The sequence below is a fragment of the Saccopteryx bilineata genome, chromosome 3 (assembly GCF_036850765.1).
Source record: "Saccopteryx bilineata isolate mSacBil1 chromosome 3, mSacBil1_pri_phased_curated, whole genome shotgun sequence".
Taxonomy (NCBI): Eukaryota; Metazoa; Chordata; class Mammalia; order Chiroptera; family Emballonuridae; genus Saccopteryx; species Saccopteryx bilineata.
Window position 1 is genome coordinate 86,131,481 of NC_089492.1, and position 12,867 is coordinate 86,144,347.

Here is a 12,867-nt window from a genome sequence, read left to right on the forward strand (position 1 = left end):
TATTAGTTTGAACTTCATTTAGGGCAACTGGGAAGAACTTGATGATAAAAGAAGTGATAGGAATTTGGGGACAAAATTCCATCATCTTATATCAAAGCAGTGGACAAAGGTCTGAACCAGGTCAGTGGTCTTCAAAGGTGAAGTACTTTTCCTTTTTTTTTTGTGACAGAGAGAGAGAGAGAGGGAGAGAGGCAGAGAGAGGGATAGATAGGGATAGACAGGAAGGAGAGAGATGAGAAGCATCAATTCTTCATTGAGGCACCTTAGTTCATTGATTGATTTCTCATATATGCCTTGACCGGGGGGCTACAGCAGAGCAAGTGACCTTTTGCTCAAGCCAGCGACCTTGGGCTTCAAGCCAGTGTCTTTTGGGCTCAAGCCAGCAACCATTGGGTCATGTCTATGATCCCACACTCAAGCCAGTGACCCTGTGCTCAAGGTGTTGAACCTGTGCTCATGCCAAATGAGCCGGTGTTCTACATGAGTTGGTGACCTTGGGGTTTCAAACCTGGGTCCTCTGCATCCTAGTCCTACACTCTATCCATTGCACCACCACCTGGTCAGGCAGAGGTGAAATTCTTTACTCAAAATTGTATGTGGGATCCTAATACTTGATCAGGTAAAAATATACCTGCTATGGTGTGGGGGTATGGAGATGGGCCAGCACACACCTGCATGTGCACATTCTCTCCTCCTCACTCTGCTCCCCACTCCCCCCCACCCCCGTGACCCTGAAGAATCCTATAGGCTCTGCAGAGCATAGTCTGCTTTAGAAAGGCAGATTTCTCAATGTGCTGAGGAGGTAAGCATGGTTCCAAGTCTAGAAACCCTAAAGCAAATAAGACTCCACATGCCAAAATAAAATTATAAATATGTAACTTGTATAATTAATATTAGTGATTCAAAAGACCTGCACATGAGTCTTTACTCCCCTTCACGAAATAAGAGGCTTTGGGGACATGACTTAAGTTCCCTGAGCCGTGATTCTTCTGTGTATGAAGCAGAAACAGCAGTGCTTCTTGCTCTTTGAACCTGAAATTTTTTCTAAAGATCAAGTGAGACAATGTTGGTGGATGTGCTATACAGCGCTTCATAGATATTAATAGTTGTTACTCTTCACAAAATGGAGACAAATCTTGGCATCTGGGCTTGAGTCCTCACCTGTGAGAGAGGAGACTGGATTAGATCAGTGATTCTCAGCTGTGGCTGCATATTAGAATCACCTAGAGAAATTGGTTTTTAATTCCAATTCTTGGATCACCACAGATCTCAGATCATTTTAATCAGAGTCTCTGAGATGATCCATCCTGAAAGCGCTCAAGGTAATTTTTATGTGCAGTCCATACTGGAGAACTGCGTGGTTAACAACCCTTTTCTGTTAGTGGCCAAGTATTTTAGGCTTTGCAAGCCGCACAGTCTCTGTCATGGCTACTCGACTGCTGTTGGACTGTTGGACTGTAAATGGCATAGACAATCTGCAAATGAATGAGTGTGGCTGTTTTCCTACAAATACTTATTTTTAAAATTAGGTAACAGGCCAGATTTGGCCCACAGGCCATAGTTGGCCACCCCCTGCTCTAGGCTAATTCTTCAAGGTTTCATCTGGCCTAAGATATACTTTACACTTATAGGATCTTTAGGAAGTAGTGTGTGTCCCTGTTCATGGATATTGGAAAAATTTTTGTTTAAAAGGCTTATGGTTGCAGTTTATGGTTATCAGAAACAAGATAATTCAGTCTCCTTCCTCAGAATCAAATATAAGGTTATTAGCCATTACAAAAAATATTGTGGCTCTGGCCGGTGGTTCAGTAGATAGAGCATTGGCCCAGCATGCAGATGCCTCAGGTTTGATTCTCAGGGCACACGAGAAGTAACTGCTTCTCTCCCCTCTTTCTTCCACTTCTGTCCCTCTTCTCCTTTCTCAGCCAGTGGCTCGATTGGTTGGAGCGTTGGCCCCGAGTGCTAAGGATAGCTTGATTAGTCTAAGAGCATCAGCCTCAGGTGCTAAAAATAGCCTGATTGATTTGAACATTGGCTACAGATGGGTGTTGCCAGGTGGATCCTGGTCGAGGCACATGCAGAAGTCTGTCTCACTATCTCCCATAGCAGTTAAGAAAAAAAAGTATATATAGTTCAGCAAGAACACATTAAGTGAACTAAAAGCAAGATGTCCCTGATCAGCAATCCTGGACTCCCCAGGAGATCTGTTTTATACCTCTCTATTTTAAGAGCAATGAGAAGCCACTGGAGTGTTAATGAAGGTGAAATGATCAGATTTGGGTTATTTATTTATTTATTTATTCATTCATTCATTCATTCATTCAGTGAGAGGAGGGGAAGCAGAGAGACAGATTCCTTCATGCACCCCAACTGGGATCCACCCAGCAAGCCCACTAGGGGGCAGTGCTTTGCCCAGCTGGGGCATTGTTCTGTTGCTCAGCAAGAGAACTCTTCTTAGAGCTTGAGGTGGTGGCCACAGAACCATCCTCAGCACCTGGGGCCAACTCACTCCAATCGCGTCGTGGCTGCAGGAGAAGAGAGAAAGAGAGAGACAGAGAGAAGTGAGGGGGAGGGGTGGAGAAACAAATAGGTACTTCTCCTGTGTGTCCTGACTGGGAGTTGAAACCAGGACATTTATACTCCAGGCCAACACTCTACCACTGAGCCAACTGGCCAGGCCCAGATTTGGGTTTTTAAAAACATGGAGGAAGGATGGAAGAGGGCAAGAGGATGTAGGAAGTCGACTGCCAGAGTCTGAATGAGAGATGATGGCAGCCTGTACGAAGTGGAGATGTAGATGCAACGAGGTAAATGGGTCTTTAACAGTGTTTTTAGAAGCACACTGCCTGAGACTGAGTGAGGGATTCTGGGATAAAGAGGAAGGAATGGTGCGGTTGCTTCCTAGATTGCCAGCTTGTATGTCTGACTGAGGGATGGTGTCATTCACTGAGATGAGGGGGTACTGGAGGAGGATGGGGCGGAGGTCAAGGTCAAGCTTGATGTGCTTTCTGTCCAGAAAGCAGTTGGATAGAGAGGTCTAGATCTCAAGAGAGCTAGAGAGCAGTTAAAAGTCTACCAGATGAGGCCCTGGCCGGTTGGCTCAGCGGTAGAGCATCGGCCTAGCGTGCGGAGGACCCGGGTTCGATTCCCGGCCAGGGCACATAGGAGAAGCGCCCATTTGCTTCTCCACCCCTCCACCGCGACTTCCTCTCTGTCTCTCTCTTCCCCTCCCGCAGCCAAGGCTCCATTGGAGCAAAAGATGGCCCGGGCGCTGGGGATGGCTCTGTGGCCTCTGCCCCAGGCGCTAGAGTGGCTCTGGTCGCAATATGGCGACACCCAGGAGGGTTGCAACATGGCGACGCCCAGGATGGGCAGAGCATCGCCCCCTGGTGGGCAGAGCGTCACCCCCTGGTGGGCGTGCCGGGTGGATCCCGGTCGGGCGCATGCGGGAGTCTGTCTGACTGTCTCTCCCTGTTTCCAGCTTCAGAAAAATGAAAAAAAAAAAAAAAAAAAAAAAAAAAAAGTCTACCAGATGAACCTGAGTCGGGGCACCTGCAGGTGAGGTTCAAGACAAAATGGCAAGCAAGAATTGCACAGGCAGACTGCAGTCTTGGGTAGCTGATCTCCATATCTTTGGCATTGGGGTCAAAGTTTTTCTGGGCTATGGGTGCTCATTTATTTGGGGGGGGGCAAAGTGCGTGCCACTGTTAGAAGCACCCTGGAGAGGAAAGGTCGGGTATGTATTTAAAATTAAAACAAATCTCTGCTTTAGGAAATTTTTAAGGATTTTACACAGTACATTAAAAAATGCTTATTGTGTGCCTGCTATAAATACTTTCTCTGGAATTGTCCTAATCTAGGATAGGAAGTATGAAGCCCCACCATCTGGTAGCCCAAGCCTTTACCCATTACTAACTTCATTGGAGTTAGTTCTTTTGGGAAATATGACATAATTCCTAACAAACTTTGAAACCACAGCTTGGGGATCTGTTGCTCTACCATTGAAATACTGCCACCTCCCGGATAGGGTGTGTCAAGTGACCAAGAGCTGTGGCCAGCTTCCTGTGAGTGGGAGCCAAAGGGAGGCCTGCCAGCCCTGTGGCAATAAAGAGCAGGAATCCTAGCCCCTGTGGGGGCTGAATTCCCATACAAGGTTTGGACCTAACCAGGTTTGATGGACTGCTGGGAAATGACAGAAAACTCTCGACCTTTGTGGGGGCAGGTCACAGTATCAAACTGGTGTGGTGTCTTCTTGTGACAGGCTGCTTTTTGATCTTGAGATTCCTCACTTGATGTGGGCACTGAGAACAGTTTTCAAGATTTCTTCTCTGCAATCTGAACAGCCTTTGCCTTGGTTTGGTTTTGGAGGTTTGGCATAACTATAGTAGGGTGAGAATGAGACTGCCAGTTTACGGGAGACCAGACTTGGCATTGATGACACAGGTTGGAGGGCGCAGCATGTGAGGGACAGTGGTTCCCCCTAAGGGTAGCTCCACCTTCTCCATGCCCCAAGTCAGTCTTAACAAATGTCTCTGTATAGAGATTTTAGGATTCATCCCTCTGCATTGCCCACTGCCCTGACCCAAGCTCTCAACTCTGACTTGGCATAGACCTCCCTTCCTCTTGTCCCTGTCTCATCAAGATCTCCACACATCTGAATTAGCCTGAAGTTTGAAATTTGCTCTGGAATCTCAAAGTGTTCTCCATTATCCAAAGAGGTCTAAATTTACTTGAGGCTTTCAAATCTCTTGTCATAGGGTTCCTGTACTTTTTTAAAATAATTTTTATTTTTTAATTATAGTTGATATACAATATTATATTAATTTCAGGTATATAACTCAGTGATGGGATATTACATAACTTACTAAGTGATCACCCTGATAAATCTGGTACCCATCTGACACCACCCTTAGTTATTACAATATTACTGACTATATCCACTATATTATACTTAACGTCCCTGTAACTATTCTGTAACTACCAATTGGTACTTTTTAATCCCTTCACCTTTTGGGTTCCTGTCTTTTTTATCATCATAACCACCCCCTACCATATACCCGTGTGTCCCTTTCTTCCACCTGGCCAGGTGTACTTGGCACTCTAATAATAATAGATATTTGCCCCAAACATACCTTCTGTTTTTACTTTCTGTGTTTTCTCTTGTTGTATACATGGCCTTGAGCCTTGGTTTCCTTGTTTATTAAGTAGAGAAAATAATACCTACCTCATAGTATTATGGTGGAGGTTAAATAACTGATAACAGCAATAAAACCCTTAAGCAGGCCCTGGCTGGTTGGCTCAGTGGTAGAGCGTCAGCCTGGCATGCAGGAGTCCCGGGTTCGATTTCTGGCCAGGGTGCACAAGAGAAGTGCCCATCTGCTTCTCCACCCCTCCCCCTCCTTCCTCTCTCTCTCTCTCTTCCCCTCCCACAGCCAAGGCTCCATTGGAGGAAAGTTGGCCCGGGCGCTGAGGATGGCTCTGTGGCCTCTGCCTCAGGCGCTAGAATGGCTCTGGTTGCAACAGAGCAATGCCCCAGATGGGCAGAGCATCGCCCCCTGGTGGGCGTGCTGGGTGGATCCCTGTCGGGTGCATGCAGGAGTCTGTCTGACTGCCTCCCTGTTTCCAACTTCAGAAAAATACAAAAAAAACCCCACAAAAAACCCTTAAGCATGCTTGACACTTGCACAGCTTCCCCTCAGTGTAGTTATTAGTATTATTGTGGTTGGTTTTCCTTGCTCATGAGTAGGGAAGGTCCTACTCATTTTTCAAAGTCCAACTTGAGTGACTAACTCTGCCTTCAGGATACCCTGATCCCCATGGTTGTCACCAACCTCTCCCTCCCCACCAGCCCTGTCACACTTACTCTGTTTCAGTGATAGCCCTTACTCCAACGGCCTGGTGTCTGTTAATTATATATGTGCTCAGGTTATTTATGCTTGTAAACTTTATGTATTGGGGACAGGAACTATATGTCTTATTTTGTGTCCCACCTGCAGCCCATGGCACCCGTTCATAAAACAGGTGCTCAGTTAACTATGCTTTAAATGAATGGAGGCTGGAGGGCAGGTTCTAGTCCTGGGCCTCCTACCCTTGGGTTTTCCAGGCAGAGAGGGAAGGAGAGTCATCTTCACTTCCAGGCAAGCTAGACAGTCAAGGAACTGAACGTTTTAGTGGGGTTAATACAAAGGCCTGGATTCTTGTCCTGGTTGGGGCAAAACCATGTAGAACTGCCCCTTCCCGTCAAGGAGCACCGGATTCCAGCAGATGGCTTTAATTGGGTTTTAAGTCCTCTGCCAGCCCTGGAAAATCCTTGATCTTGAGGGTTGGCTCTGGTTTCCTCAGGCTGTCACGCACACCCCTTAGAAAATTAGTGCAGCTATTGCAGGGAGTGACCAAAAGAGGGCAGTAAAGGTCCATTACTATGCAGCAACTTGTCCATGGGTGGAAAGCAAGAAGGCGTTTCAAAGCAGAAAGAAAAGTAAGAATCAGAGAAGAAAAGCAGGATATTGAAGGAGTGAAGGACAGCAAGCTGTCAGCTCACCAACATCTTCCCAGGTCCAAGACCTGGAAGCAGCAAGTTAGGGACACTGGTCAGGCGCATATGGTGCTCCCAAAATCTCTTCCCAAGCTCTTGCTTCTGGTGCTTAGTTTTCACCTGGAAAAAGTCATTCTCCAGTCATAATGCAAATATTCTATGCAGGACTCTGGGCACTGCCTATTTAGTACTTGCTATATTATAGCTTTATGGTTTTTACAGAAACTTTTCATACTCATTTCCTCCTTATCTTTATTGAGGTATAACTAACAAATTGTATAGAATTAAGGTACAGAACTTGATGTTTTGATATATCACACCCACTTTAAAAATCTTAATCTCCTATCAGTCTTAGAAGGTAAAAAGAAGATAGTATCTTCTCTTCTTTCAATGTTTCAGGACATTGGGGCTCAGAAACATGAAGGGACTTGCTCAAAGGTGAGTGTGTGGTAGAACCAAGTCTGGTTTCCAGATCCTCTGTGTATTCCTCTACTTTTCAGTTGCTTATGTTTGTAATCTAATTCATTCTTATGTCTTTGAATGGTGCCCACTTAATCCTTAGGACTCTAACTGGGTGTGTTATAAGGCCCTGCCTCTTAGGAATTGGAATCCGTAATCTCTCTCTTATTCTCCAGGATTCAGTAATTCTGTGATTTTGAGGCACAGTCCTAACAATGACAGTGGTGGCCCCAAGCGAGCCTACTGGCTGAGCATTTCAGCAAGGGCAGCCACGTAGTGAACACCACCTGTGAAGATCCATTCTTGGTCCTGCAGGGTGGATGCGGGACAGTTGGACAGTTTCTCAAAGTGTGCACTAGTGTCCCTGGTGTTATGAGAGTTGACTCTAGTGGAGGGGGTGGAAATGTTCAATTTTTAGTAATGATACATATAAATACATACATTATTATTTGTACATATACACAGACACATGTATTGTTGCTTAGAATTAGGTCATTTTTTTTAATTTTTCTGAAGTTGGAAACGGGGAGGCAGTCAGACAGACTCCCGCATGCGCCCGACCGGGACCCACCTGGCATGCCCACCAAGGGGCGATGCTCTGCCCATCTGAGGCGTCGCTCTGTTGTAACCAGAGCCATTCTAGCGCCTGAGGCAGAGGCCACAGAGCCATCCTCAGCGCCCGGGCCAACTTTGCTCCAGTGGAGCCTTGGCTGCAGGAGGGGAAGAGAGAAACAGAGAGGAAGGAGAGGGGGAGGAGTGGAGAAGCAGATGAGCCCTTCTCCTGTGTGCCCTGGCTGGGAATCGAACCTGGGACTCCTGCACGTTAGGCCAACGCTCTACCACTGAGCCAACCGGCCAGGGCCAGAATGAGGTCAATTTTTAAAGTGAGTTTATGTAAAGAAAAACATTGCCTGACCCGTGGTGGCACAGTGGATAAAGTGTCAACCTGGAATGCTGAGGTCACTTGTTCAAAACCCGGGGCTTGCCTGGTCAAGGCACATATGGAAGTTGATACTTCCTGCTCCTCCCCCCTTTTCTCTCTTTTTCCTTTTTTCTCTCTCCTCTCTAAAATGAATAAAAAAAAAAAAACTTAAAAGAAGAACATTAAGGATGCCTGACCAGGTGGTGGCACAGTAGGTAGATTGTCCATGTGGGATGCTGAGGACCCAGGTTCAAAAGCCTGAGGTCGCTGGCTTGAGTGCAGGGTTGCTGGCTTGAGCGTAGGATCATAGTCATGACCCCATGGTTGCTGGCTTGAGCAGGGGTTACTCGGTCGGCTGTAGACCCCCCACCCCCACCCCCTTCCCGGGGTCAAGGCACTTACGAGAAAGCAATCAATGAACAACTAAGGTGCTGCAATGAAGAATTGATGCTTCTCATATCTCTCCCTTCCTGTCTGTCTGTCCCTATCTGTCCCTCTCTCTTTCACTAAAAAAAAAGAAGAAGAAGAAAAAGAAAAACATTAAGGAAACAATAGTAGGCTGTATGCAACAAGGCAAAAGTGTGAAGCAAGTTTAGCAATGACTGAAGTTCAAGGAACTCTGGTGAGGTGGGAAGATGCAACTAGAGTCACAAAACTAATTTCAAGTCTGGCTCTGTGACCTTTAAGCCATGTAACCCTGATCGAGTTGCTGACCTTAAATAAGTCTTAGTTCTCATCTGTGAAGTCAGAAAAGAGTTCTCACCCTCCTTAACTCAAATGAGAATGAAAACATGCTGCAGCCTGGGAAACCTCTGTGCAAATGTCTGGTGGTGCTAATGTCCCGGTTCCCTCTTACAGAGGTCTCTCCAGGGCCTACTCATTACTGCCACAGCGGATGCCTCCCATTTCCCAGAATCCCAAGGACTGAGCTCAGTTCAGTTTGTTGTCCACACCTGGGTTGGCCATCTGAGAATGGGCAGGAGGGAGGGATTGGAGGAAGCCTGGAATCAGTGTGGGAACAAGTCCCAACACATGTCACTGTTTGCTTTGTCATCCTGATTCAATGACCTCATACAAGGAAGGGAGGGAGCAGAAGGAGCTGTTCTCGTCCAGATACCTAAGGAGGCTTCTGACATCTACTGTTTTCCTTGGCACGAGAGAAGCAGGCGCCAGGCTGTGGTTTTGAAGGTCTGAGCTAATCTTGGAAGTGAAGGAGAACAGCACTCCACCCCCACCCCCCACCCAGCTGGCCAGCCTCCGCAGAGCTGCTCGGAGCAAAGGGGCTCGGGGCTGCATGGGGCATCGGGACCCAGGCTGTTGCTGCTGCTCCTTGGAGGAGCTCCAGAATACACGGCCCTGTCCCCAGGTTCTCAGCAGTGTTAGTGCCACTTGGATGCGGGCTGAAGATCAGCGTGTCACCCTGTTGGGGAAAAAGAGCCTGAGGCTAGGACAGTTCTTGAATTGGTTCTTAGCCTGGTCCTCATGGAATACCCAACTAGGCTAACAGGCTTCAGTGACCCCAGGGGCCAGGGACTATCATCATCACATAGTCCTACATCCTCACCCACTCGTGGTATTCAGGGAATACTTTCTGAGCACCTACTATGTACCAGGCCTTTCGGGGAAGTGAGGCAGCCACTGTGTCAAAGGGCTGCAGCAGACCTCGGAGTCTTTAGCAGCAGGACGCCCTTTGTCATCCAGCAGCAGGACGCCCTTTGTCATCCGTTCCTTCTCCCTCTGTCACCCTGATATATATATATATATATATATATATATATATATATATATATATATATATATATATATATATATATATATATATATATATATATATATTTACAGAGACAGAGAGTGAGCCAGAGAGAGAGATAGACAGGGACAGACAGGAACAGAGAGAGATAAGAAGCATCAATCATTAGTTTTTCATTGCGCGTTGCAACACCTTAGTTGTTCATTGATTGCTTTCTCATATGTGCCTTGACCGTGGGCCTTCAGCAGACTGAGTAACCCCTTGCTCGAGCCAGTGACCTTGGGTCCAAGCTGGTGAGCTTTTGCTCAAACCAGATGAGCCCGTGCTCAAGCTGACGACCTCGGGGTCTTGAACCTGGGTCCTCTGCATCCCAGTCTGACGCTCTATCCACTGCACCACCGCCTGGTCAGGCTCCTGGTTGGACTTTTTAAAATTTGAAAAGTTGCTGACAACTTTTCAAACCCCGAACTGGCGAGATCAGTTCAAGGTTTTAGAGGTAGTGACATGACAGCTGGGTTTTGACGAATAAGTACATTTCCCCATGTATAAGATGCACCCATTTTCAAAAAATTTAGGGTCTAAAAACTGGGTGCATCTTATACAGTGGTTGTGGCATTTCAAATGCTGTAGATGGATCTGAGGACGAGGCAATATATGGAGACAGTGATTTGTCATCAGACACAGATGAGGACAAGCTAATGGATGGAAGTTTGACAGGAATGAGGAGTTGTATGAATTTTATGATGAATAAAACAAGTTCAATAACTTTATGTAATACTTTTTTTTTTTTAATTTCGAGCCCCAAAATTAAGGTGTGTCTTATACATGGGAGCATCTTATATAAATACATGGGGAAATATGGTAAGCCTTGGCCGGATAGCTCAGTTGGTTAGAGAGCATCGTCCCAAAGCTTAGAGGTTGCTGGTTCAATCCCTGGTCAGGACACATACAGGAACAGAGTGATGTTCCTGTCTCTTTCTTTCTCTCCCACTCTCTCTCTCTCTCAAATTAATAAATTAAAAAGGATTTTTAAAAAGCAGCAGCAGCAAGAGTTCACAAGCAGAGAGAAAGGTTGCTGCAGGCAGAGGGGTCGGAAGGACGGGTACGAAGGCCAACAAACACCTCCATTCCTGGGCTGATCGAATGGATCAGGCTGTGGCTGGAACACTGGATGGAAGCTGGGGTTTGGAATGGAGCAAATGACACTTATGGTGGAATGTTCTAGTCTTTCTATATCATGGTCCTGAAGAAACCAAGGTGCAGGAAATCCCATTGGAGTCCCTTTGGTTCCCAAGAGCAGAAGGAAAAAGACAGCAAAGGACAAGCCAAACTCTGCCCCAGAATTGGCCTGAAACCTGTCTCCCACCTTGGCCACTTTAGGTCCAGGAACAAACCATTTTTCTGTGATTTTTTGGCTCATTTCTTCAATGTTCCAGAGTCAGAACAGGCTGTGCCATGGCTGAAACAAACACGTTGAACAAATAAACAAGGCAGGCTGCGGGGCTGGGGAAAGCACCAGCCACGGGCCCCTACCTGACCATGGGTTCCGGCAGTCTGTCCTGAGCCTGGGCCTCTGCTGGTCCTTTGAACATCACGGGGATCCTTCCAGGACTGTGATCTAAGCAAGTTGCCCATAGAGGGGAAGACTCCAGAGCTGCCAGTTCAAAAGAAGCCTCCTTTTCTACTACATAGTGTGGCAAATACTGAAACCAAAGGACACCAGTGGTGTGTTCACGCATCACTGTGTCCAGCCCATGCCGGGCGCTATACCACCCGCTCCCTGAAGGAGCATACAGGGAGTTGTCAGCGCTTTAGCAGCAGAGAGAATGTTCCAGTTCCTTGCATGCACCAAGAGCTTGTCCAGCGCAGTGTCTTTGCTCCGGTTGTTCCCACCCTGCCCTCCTCCTCGTTCCTCAGTCTCAGCTTTCCCTGACCACCCTACATGCGGTAGGGCTCCCATCTCTCCTGCCATACGCCATTGTCCTCAAGTTACTCAACAGCCCTAGATTTCAGAAGTGTAGATCATAATAATAATGCCTCTCTTACAGTGTCAAGAGGACTAAATGAGGTAGTGTGTGTAAAAAACCTGACACGTGCCAAAATAGGACTCACATATTTTACAAGGATATGCTGCTAAGGGTCAGAAGTAATAAATAAAAACATAATTCTTTCCCTCACGCAGCTTATATCCTCGTCAAACAGATGAAAAATCAAAACCAGGGAATTTTAACAATATTATTTAGTTCATAATCCATATTAAGTTTTATCCAATTGTTCCAATACTGTTCTCCATAATGACATGCCGTGTCCTCAGTGCATCCTGTCTGAGGCCCTGTGTTGTCCCCGTACTGGTGACATTAATTTCACTTTCTTGGTTAAGGAGGTTTCCCCACTATAAAGTGACTGTTTTTTCCCTTTGTAGTTAATAAGGAATTTAGGGGTGGGTACTTTAAGCCTGTGAATATCCCATACTCATCAAACTTTTCCATTGATGATTCTTAACTGAGTCAATTATTAGTATGGTGGCTGCAAAATTGGAACCTTGGTTCTGATTCTAAAGGCTGGTTTTAGGACGATAGGGTAGGATGGAAGGGAAGAGGGAGCGAGAGAGACAGCATTTAATTCTGTAAACAGTTTGTTTCTCAAATGTCTGTCAGAGAAAGCTGGTGTTGACTTTCTAACCTTACAAAGAAAAAGAACACACAATCAAACGGGATTTTAAATGATAGGTGTTACTTTCTAATGGAATAATGATTCTCGCTTATCTGGCACTACTAAATCCCAAATACCACATGAGCCATTCAGCAGATATGATTCTACTTAGTCCTCTTAACAACTCTTTGAGAGAGTATTGTTATTTTCAATTATAGATGAGGAAACTGACTCAGGAAGGTAAGGCTTTTGCCTGAAGTCATACAGCTAGAGTCCTGAAGAGTCCAGATTCCACCTATGACCCTCTGGGCTCCAAGGCTCTCTTGCTCTTTTCAGTGGGCGGGAGCTCTGGGTTGTGTCATGACATTTAGCCTTGACACATGTACTGGAGTGCCTGTTTTCAACTACTTCCCAGCTTACAAGTGAGGTATTACCCCAAAGTGAATGCTAAGCCTGGTGTCCAAGTTCTGCAAAGAGGCTAGTGAGGCCCCAGTGAGCAGCCCCCTGGCTGGGTGTGGCCTGAGAGGACCTGGCCCTCTCTGCTGCCAC